This window comes from Elephantulus edwardii, unplaced genomic scaffold (genome assembly GCF_000299155.1).
Source record: "Elephantulus edwardii isolate Elephantulus edwardi_28Jun2011 unplaced genomic scaffold, EleEdw1.0 scaffold00026, whole genome shotgun sequence".
Classification (NCBI taxonomy): Eukaryota; Metazoa; Chordata; class Mammalia; order Macroscelidea; family Macroscelididae; genus Elephantulus; species Elephantulus edwardii.
Window position 1 is genome coordinate 5,420,549 of NW_006399776.1, and position 10,075 is coordinate 5,430,623.

Here is a 10,075-nt window from a genome sequence, read left to right on the forward strand (position 1 = left end):
TACTCAATTTGAATTTGTATAACTCCTCATTCAGTCCTTTAAATTATTCTTTTAGTCATCTTAGCCTTTCATTTAATTGCCTGGGTTCTGAGTCTACCCATTAAGCCAGGCCTCTCCTAGTAAAGATCAAGAAAGTAGGGAATTATTCTGGCTGTTAGAAACTGAGCCTAAAGCCACCATATACCTGGAAAGCATTACCGAACCTTTTAAAAATTAATGTATTTAATACCATTAAAATTCAGATCTCAATAGGCACTATATTTCAGAGATTTAAGATGAGCTAAAGAAGGACAGAGAAAATTCTTTGCCCTTTCAAGTTGTTCCTATAGCCCCTGTCACAGGTAACAAACCTGCTTTTCACAAAGCAAATTTGAATTTGCTGAAAACTTTTTATATGTTCCATAGTTATTTACATCACCAAGGAAACAGAAGAATTTACAGGAAGCCAAACTCTCTATTCTCTTCCTCAAATGTCAGCGGTATGTTGGCAAAGATTCTTAAAGGATGAGAACAGAAAAGCAGCAACACTAAAAAGCCAAAAATCCCCTTATATAGAGACATCAATCAAAAAATGCCACAACTCAAATTTTATTTCACAGAAATGAAAAACTAGATTCAGAACAGTTCACAGGCAAATTTGCATCATTGGCATCACTTCCTCACCAAATATGTATTAATGCTTTTCACAGAGCAAAGTTAAGCATGCCCAACTTCTTAATAATAATGCCTTTGATTTATGAACATTCAGACAACTCTATATTCTAACTCACATAGGCATATAGAGCTGGCTATTGACCTTAGTGAGATATTGTCATTCCAAAGGGTACATACACACTGACACAAATACATTGCATATTTATGTAATGAGCAGATTACAACATGGATATTCTGCTAAATGAGCAATTGAAAGTCAAACTCAGGTATAAAGATGTAGCAATCTATTGTTCCTGAGATGTGAACAAAGAGCAAGCACAGCACAGAATGAAAATGGGTTTAAGATTGTGTCATGTGAATCCGCCCACAGACAACTCTGGGAAATGTTCCTGCAATGGGAGGAGGCTGTCATCGCCTCTCCCTCAGTAGCTCCATGTGCCACAGAAATCATCTTCATTTGGGGAGTGCATTTTGATGTCTTTGCTGCCTGATTTCCCTCCTCCCCACTCTGGAAAGCACGCTTGTTCTTCTTCTTTCACCTCTGGAACTTGTACCAAAGAAACAAAGTGAAGGCAGTTCTACAAACCTTTGTACAGTAAGGCTGTTGCCGCCTTCACCCTCCAGGGCATGCCCCCTGACTCCTCCTGGTGGAAGTAGAGAGAAGGCTAATTATTGTGGAGATGTAGAAAATTTTTAAAACATTTAAATCCACTGTTATTGATCCTGACTCACAGTAATGCTATGGGACAATGTAAAACTGCCCCTAGGGTTTCCAAGTCTTTAATCTTTTTTATTTTATTTTATTAATTTTAATGAACATTTACAGAGATTTTAGATTTCCATTCATTCATTGTTGCACTTTTCTCCCTGGCCAGCCCTCCCTCAGCCCAAGTTCGCTCCTCTCTCTGAAAAGCAAAAGAAAAATTATTTCTTTGGCATACAATCCCCCCCGTACCCCTCCCACCACCCCAAGTACACTTCACTATGCAACCTTCATTTTGGACTCTTGTGATAACCATAATACCCTATCAAATATAGCTTTTAAATTATTTTTCCCTCATCTGTTTCAATGCAGTATACATAATTTATCCAGTTTTTCCCAGTCTTACCCCAACCCTTATGTCACTCCCATTCTACAACAGTGGCACCATGCAGTATTTGTCCTTTTGTGACTGAGATACTTCACTCAGCATAATGTCCTCCAGGGTCACCCATTTTGAATAAAATTGCATGAGTTCCTTGTTTTTCTTTTTTTTTTATTCTCACATTATTAACCTTTTATTTTTAATACTATACTTTCTGTGAAAGTTTACAGAGCATTTTGTTATTCCACTCAATCCTTTGTACATATTCTGTTTTATTTTTTTTCTATATTTTATTAATTTTCATAAGCATTTACAGAGATTTTGGGTTTCCATTCATTCATTGTTGCACTATTCTCTCTACCCTCCTCCCAGTTTGTTCTTGTCCAAATGCCACAGTGCTTGTCAAAGCCAGTTCCGATTAATCTTCTTTGTCAGTGTGTCCTTTGCCATTCCCTATCACTCCTCCCTGAGAGAGACTTCACCCTGAGTCATAAGGAAAAGGGGATGGCGTATTCTCTTAGCTACTTCCTGCTGAAAAGGGACGCTGTGGGTTTCAGGGTGAAGATCTTCTCTCACTACTCTAAAGGGCCCCTTTGGCAGTAGGAAACACATAGACTATTATGGAGATTGATTTTGGAATTTAGATGCACTCTTATTGATTGTGCTTGGCCGTACATGTTCATATCCTTGAAGATGTATCATGGGGGTGTTGCAACCTAGAAGACACAAATTTGACTAACAAGTTATAAGTACATGAGTCCAAAAATTATGGAAAAGTAAAAGAAAAGATTCTTTCATTGTTTTACAAACCCTCCCCCAGGTCCCCTCCACCATGTAGCCCTCGCTCTAGTCTCCTGTGATGACAGAAATACCTAGTTATATATCTCTTTTAAACAGTTTTCTCCCTCCTCTGTTTCCGTGCAGTATACATTATTGAACCCATCTTACTCAGTCTCTCCCCAACCCCAAGGACAGTCCCATTCTACAACAGTGGCATCATGTAATATTTGTCCTTTTGTGACTGGGATATTTCACTCAGCATAATGTTCTCCAGAGTCAACCATTTTGAATAATATTGCATGAGTTCCTTGCTTTTTAATAAATTTTGCTATTCTGACTGGGGTGAGATAATTATCTCATAGTTGTTTTGCAAATCTTTAATCTTTAAGAAAGCAGATTCACTAGGTCTGTCTTGAGCACCAGATGGTTTTAAACTGTCTGCATTTTGGTCAGCAGGCCAGCATGTAATGTCAGAGCCCAGAGAGTTGAAAGACAACTAAAATACGGGCATTTGAGAGCAATCTGGTAACTCCGGGAGTCAGTTAAAAAGGGTTGGTAGGTAGATTTCAAAGGAATGATGTCTGGCAACATCCACTCCTTTAAGGGAAAGAGAAGGTTGCCATTCTTGTAACTGTAACTGCACTGTGTGTGGACCTGGGAAGGAGTAGAAGTGCTGACACTAAAGCTGACATGGATTTTAGACTTTTAAAGTTGTTACAGTGACAGTTTCCTGCTGTTATACATTCATATTCCTTGAAGTTCCTCATATAGCTACAAGCAGTCTTGTAGAAGAAAAGTTTTCCAGTTACTATTTGTAATCAGAAACAGATATTTTGCACCCAAACATGCAAGAAATCACACAATGAGCATGACTTGTGGTCATGCTATATGGCCTTACACTATTTATATGTCTTCTTAAGATTCCATACACTTTTAAATCTTCATCAAAATTCTGCCGCTCATAGATGAAAAAAAGATAATGTTAGGCTCTAAAAGTCCATTTCATTCCCCTTTGCTCTTGCTTCTGGGACGAGGCTAAAACCAGATTCCTTCTTCTTGAGTTTGCATATTATATTCCATTCCTTCTTAGTCATTGCTTTACATTTCTGTGGTGTTTTCCTTCCTAATTACTCATCCTGTTCCCTTCTCTTGCTAATTAATTAATAATCTTGACAAACTATACATAAGGTCACTCTTGGTACTCCATTATATATCTATAGTATCTACAAGTTCATATCATACACACACCCACTTTACAAGGAATCCAAATGTTCTGGACTAAGGTGAACTCCTTCTGGACTGACATGTGGAACTTGAATCTAAAGCTCCTGTAGAGTTCAACCAGAACCATGTCTGCCTATCTGCATGGGAGTAAAAGTCAGGCTGAATCATGATCCTGTGATGTACATCACCGTCCATGAAACACAAAAACATATCTGCTCAGAAGACAGGCCACATGTCAACCCCAGTGATACAGCAGTTGGTGTCCAAGTTTTTCATTAACATTTCCTACTAATCTAGGAGTGAAGTAAATGAAACCATAGTTTCATAGCACTTTCTCTGACAATTATGCTGAGGAATGGAAAGTATGTTGGGAGATACAATTGAATGCTGGGTTACAGCCATCACAATTAACATGTGTACTGTAATTTGCAGTTTACAAAACACTTTTTAAAGTGAGAGCTGATTGATCTTTGCAAAATTCTAGTGCAAAGACCAGGGAAGGTGTTCCTATCCCCATTTTATGGGTGCAGAAGCAGATTCAGAAAGGTTGAATGACTTATCCAAAGTCAATAACTTCTAAAAATATCCAAAAAGAGAGGAGTGTTAAATATAGATCCAGACCAGAAAACATGGAAGGAGCTTCCTTTGAGGAAGCCGTTGACATCTTAACCACTGTGATGTACGGGACTCTCTGCCTCTGAACCCCAGATTGTGCTGCAGAAGAAATGGAAGCCTAGGAAGGATGCTCACAGCTCTTCCCAAGGATGAAGACTGTGGAAAGACAGGGCTTTATCATTAATTAAAACTGCACGCTTACTTCCTTACTCCGAATGCATATTTGATGGTCACTATAAAATGTTAAGCAGGAACTCAGGCTAATATTATCATGAACAGAACCCTACTTCCCTGCCTTTCCCTTCCACCATCACACACCTGGGATTGTTGTTTGGGTTTTGTCTTTTGAGGTCTTTTTCCCCCTATTCCTACTGCTACTGCTGCTTGCCTTTATCTCCTCTCTTTTCATCACTCACTTCCTCTCCCTTTTCTGCATGAATCTTTCTCTCCTCACTCCTCCTCCTCCTCATTGTTGTCACTGTTTATCTCCAGTGTTCCTGGAGGATACAAACAGCCTAACTTGCAATGATGCACAGAAAATGAAACAGGCTGTGGCGAACTGACCTGCAGAGCAGAAGATAGCACTCACAAGAGATCACTCTGATATCCCAGAATTTGCCTGCCATCCCTAGACTCCAGGGATCTGGGTCAATCCTGGGCTGGCCCGAAGTATCCCTGATGTCCTATTGGCAGCAGCGCTAGGGAGTCCAGATGGTCCTAGAAAAATTTCTAGCCTGAAGATATAAAGACAGAATTTATTTTAAACCCCTAAAAATATCTAATTGCTGTTTACATACTGGAGGATAGGGTTAAATCTGAGGGCCCTGATAGCTAGAATGTGACCTGAACCTTCAGGAAGCCCAGTGTGGCTTCACTCGGGGGTTGAAAGGGCCCTTGGCATAGCCAGGACAAACTGAAAACAAGGACAGACACAGGTTACTCCCTAGAAATAAAAATGGGAGAGCCCAAACTACTAGTCAGAGAAAAATGTAGGTTGCATAAGCCCCTCTTCACCCCAGACCTTGGGAAAGGACAGTCCCAGTGCTGGGCTCAGAAAATCATATACACATTTCTACCCCTACATGGTGCCAGAATGTGATTCTGAAGGTTGAGGGCAGGCACATATCTAGTGCTTATGGGAAAAGACATCCCTCTTCTTTTCAGAGACAGGAGCTGACTAAACTCTAGTTTAGGAGCCCTGGTGGTGCAGTGGTTAAACACTTGACTGCTAATCAAAGGTCAGCAGTTCAAACTCACCAGTAGATCAGGAGAAAAGACCTCCTGGTAATCTGTTCCAGAAAGATTGAAGTCTAGGGCCTTTGTCTTCTGTCCTGTAGGGTCGTTAGGAGTTGGAATCCTCTAGAGGGCGCACAGCAACAACAGCAACATATTCTAGATGAACATTGTTTTGAAATATTTCTGATGTTTGCAGCTAAGAAAAAATGGTTGTCCAAGCAAGAGCCATGCACTAGACTTGACTGTTGTGAGCTGCCAACCTTCGGGGCTGGAACAAAAGATCTGCCAGTGCAGTTACAGAAAGAGGATCTAACAGAGCAACAGAAACGCCAGTTTGGAACAGGGAGAGAATTTTCTCTATCCAGATGACCGTGAGAATAAAGGCAAAGTGTATAGTTAAAATGTGTCTAAAACTAGTGGCCATCTGGACAACAAGATCTTCCAGAGAGAAAAAAAAAAAAACCTGGATGCCCAGTCAAAGAAGTCAATTTTAAAAATCAGACTTCTTCACCCAAGAACTTACTCCAAGATTTTGACTAAAGAGCATGATGGAGGCAGAACAATCCCAGAATCACAGGGCTAAGAAGGAACTTAAAGTTCATCAAAAGGTATTTTTCACAGAACTAGGATTTATGGGCCAGGCTTTCGTACCAGCAACCAAGAAATCAAGAGACATATTGCATTGGGAAAGTTTACTGTCAGGGAGCTCTCCAAAGTACTAAGGAGTAATGATACCAGTTTAAAGACTAAGGTTGCTCCTGATTCAGGCCATGGTCTTTTAAATCAGTTCCTATGCATCTGAGAGCTGGATAATGGATAAGGATTGCAGAAGAACAATAATGAGTTTGAGGTTTGGTGTTGGGTAAGAATTTTCAGTATCTCATGGACTGCCAAAAGAACAAGCATGTCTTGGAGGAAGTGCAGTCAAAATGTTCCTCAGAGGCAAGGATGGCGAAGTTTTATCTCACATATTTTGAGCATTTTGTTGGGAGGAGCTAATCCTTGGGAAGGGACATCATGCTTGGAAAGACGAAGGGTGAGTGAAAAAGAGGAAGACTCTCAATGAGATGGATTGACACAGTGATTGCAGTAGAGGACTCAAGTATGTCAGAGGTGATGAGGATGGCACAGGATAGGGCAGGGTCCATGTCTGTAGTTTACAGGGTCATTATAAATCATACTCAACTTGAAGGCACATAACAGGGATTATGGGCAAGAGGTCAGGATGGTGCAGACAAGGGCTGTGCCCAACTCAGAGAGGGAACAGCTAGGGATCAGTCAAGAAAATACTAACCTAGATCCTGACAATCTCAACAAAGAGCAAAGAAGGCTTTTGGCTTGTGCATAATCAGAAACCTCCCGCCAAAGAAGACATTTATTTAAGAGCAAGATAAAACATATTTTAGGCATTTTTCTTTTTTTTTCTATAATTATATTTTATTAATTTTCATAAACATTTACAGAGATTTTGGGCTTCCACTCATTCATTGTTGCACTATTCTCTCTACCCTCCTCCCAGTTTGTTCTTGTCCAAATGCCACAGTGCTTGTCAAAGCCAGTTCTGATTAATCTTCTTTGTCAGTGTATCCTTTGCCATTCCCTATCACTCCTCCCTGAGAGAGACTTCACCCTGAGTCATAAGGAAAAGGGGACGGCGTATTCTCTTAGCTACTTCCTGCTGAAAAGGGACGCTGTGGGTTTCAGGGTGATGATCTTCTCTCACTACTCTAAAGGGCCCCTTTGGCAGTAGGAAACACATAGACTATTATGGAGATTGATTTTGGAATTCAGATGCACTCTTATTGATTGTGCTTGGCTGTACATGTACATATCCTTCAAGATGTATCATGGGGGTGTTGCAACCTAGAAGACACAAATTTGACTAACAAGTTATAAGTACATGAGTCCAAAAATTATGGAAAAATAAAAGAAAAGATTCTTTCATTGTTTTACAAACCCTCCCCCAGGTCACCTCCACCATGCAGCCCTCACTCTAGTCTCCTGTGATGACAGAAATACCCAGTTACATCTCTCTTTTAAACAGTTCTCTCCCTCCTCTGTTTCAGTGCAGTATACATTATTGAACCCATCTTACTCAGTCTCTCCCCAACCCCAAGGACAGTCCCATTCTACAACAGTGGCATCATGTAATATTTGTCCTTTTGTGACTGGGATATTTCACTCAGCATAATGTTCTCCAGAGTCAACCATTTTGAATAATATTGCATGAGTTCCTTGTTTTTTAATGCAGCATAGTATTCCATTGTGCAAATATACCACAGCTTCTCTAGCCATTCGTTTGTTGATGGGCACTTAGGTTGTTTCCAACTCCTTGCTATTGTGAACAAAGCTGCAATAAACATGGGTGTGCATATATCTGCTTGGATGTCAGCTATGGTCTCTTCAGGGTATATTCCCAGTAGTGGAATTGCTGGGTCAAATGGTATCTCTATTTGCAACTTTTTGAGAAAGCGCCATACTGCTTTCCACAGGGGTTGCACCATTTTACACTCCCACCAACAGTGAATCAGGGTTCCAGTTTCTCCACAACCTCGCCAGCATTTGTTGCTTGCTGTTCTGTTAAATTTTGCTATTTTGACTGGGGTGAAATGATATCTCATAGTTGTTTTAATTTGCATCTCTCTTAGGGCTAGGGATTTTGAGCATTTCTTCATGTGTTTGTTAGCCATCTGAATGTCGTCTTCGGTGAAGTGTCTGTTCATATCCTGTGCCCATTTTTCTATTGGATTATTTACCTTTATCTTGTTGTGGTGCTCAAGTATTTCATAAATTCTGGATATAAGTCCCTTATCTGATATGTTATTACCGAATACTTTTTCCCAGTCAGTGGCTTCCCTTTTTACCCTACTGGAGAAGTTTTTGGATGTGCATAGGGATTTGAGTCTTAGAGAAGGTCCCATTCATCTATGTTATTTTCTCCTGGTTGTAGCTTTTCCAGGATACTGGGGAGACTGTTTATGTTGTGGATTAGGACTTCTAGTGTTGTTCCTAGCTTTTCTGTAATGAATTTTATAGTCCTTGGTTTTAGTCCTAGGTCCATGATCCACCTTGAGTTGGTTTTTGTGTATGGAGTGAGGTGTGGGTCTTGCTTGAGCCTTGAACTCTGAGAAGCAGGACCCTGCAGGAGGCAAAATGGGAAAGCAAAGGATCTAAGCAGAACAAGAGGGAGGGCTTTCCAGCTCCCAGAGGAAGACTAGTTAGTAGAACCTAAACTTCTTGGGATTGGAGGTAATAGGATCAGGAGGGTCTGGTTTTCCTGGGACTTTTATGTGCTCTAGAAAATCTCTCTCTCTCCCCACAGGCAAAGGTCAACAACTTAGAAGCAGTCATGGGATAAGAGAACAAACAGTAAGTGGGAATGAGATCTGTTATAATTCAGAAATGTTCCCTTTGTGTATACTTTTCCCTTCTGTTCATATAGCATTTACTCTAAGACAATGATTCTCATGGGGGTGGAGGGTGGGGAAAAGGCGTAGCAGATTCCCTGGGTAGCAGGCAAGATGGAGGCAGTGGGCGTTTATGGTTTGCAAAGTTCTCCAGGCTGACTCTGATGCATTCCTCCTGTGCCTCTTTGAGGATCATTGCTCAAGAAGTCATGCACAGAGAAGAAAAAAGAAGTACTGCTGGTTTGGGAGGTCAGATTGTTCTCTGTTAACGCACTTAGAATGGTAGCAAAGGAAGGCATCATAGGTTAAATCATTACCATATCAATTGTACATCTAATCTAATTTTTCCCAAACTTTTCAATCACTCTCTAAATTATGTTAATATACAAGGTATTTAATGTTTTTTATTATATGAATATATTACTTGAGTATAGTCTGATCTCAATGAAGTCTTCAGTATTTGCTGTTGTTGTTGTTGTCGTTGTCATTATGCACCATTGCGTCAGAACCAACTCATAGCTGACCGAGGGTGAGGGTTATTCACTACACTCTGAATAAACTGACCACTGTGATTTCTCCAGATGTGTGAAACTCAACTGCATAATTTGTGGTAGTGGGGGACTAGGTTCAAGCTTTTCTCTGTGAATAAAAACATTTTAAAAAACATAAACAGATTCTCTACACATGGACCTCACCTAATAGACTACACAGAAATCAGAATGACTACATCTGTGGAAAGAATCACCGGAGAAGCTCAATATCAGCAGTCAAAACTAGGCCAGGTGCTGACTGTGGAACAGACAATTACTCATGTACAAGTTAAATTGAAGCTGAAGAAAATGAAAGCAAATGCACAAGAATCAAAATATGACCTAGAATCTATCCTCTCTGAATTTAAAAACTATCTTAAGAATAGGTTTGAGGTATGGAACACTAATAATGGAAAACCACATAAGTCATGGGATGACATCAAGAGTGTAATACATGAAGAAAGCATGAGGTTATTACAAACACAGAGGAGGAAGCAAAAACCAAAATGGATATCAGAAGAGATTGCTTTGAACATCGAGAGGG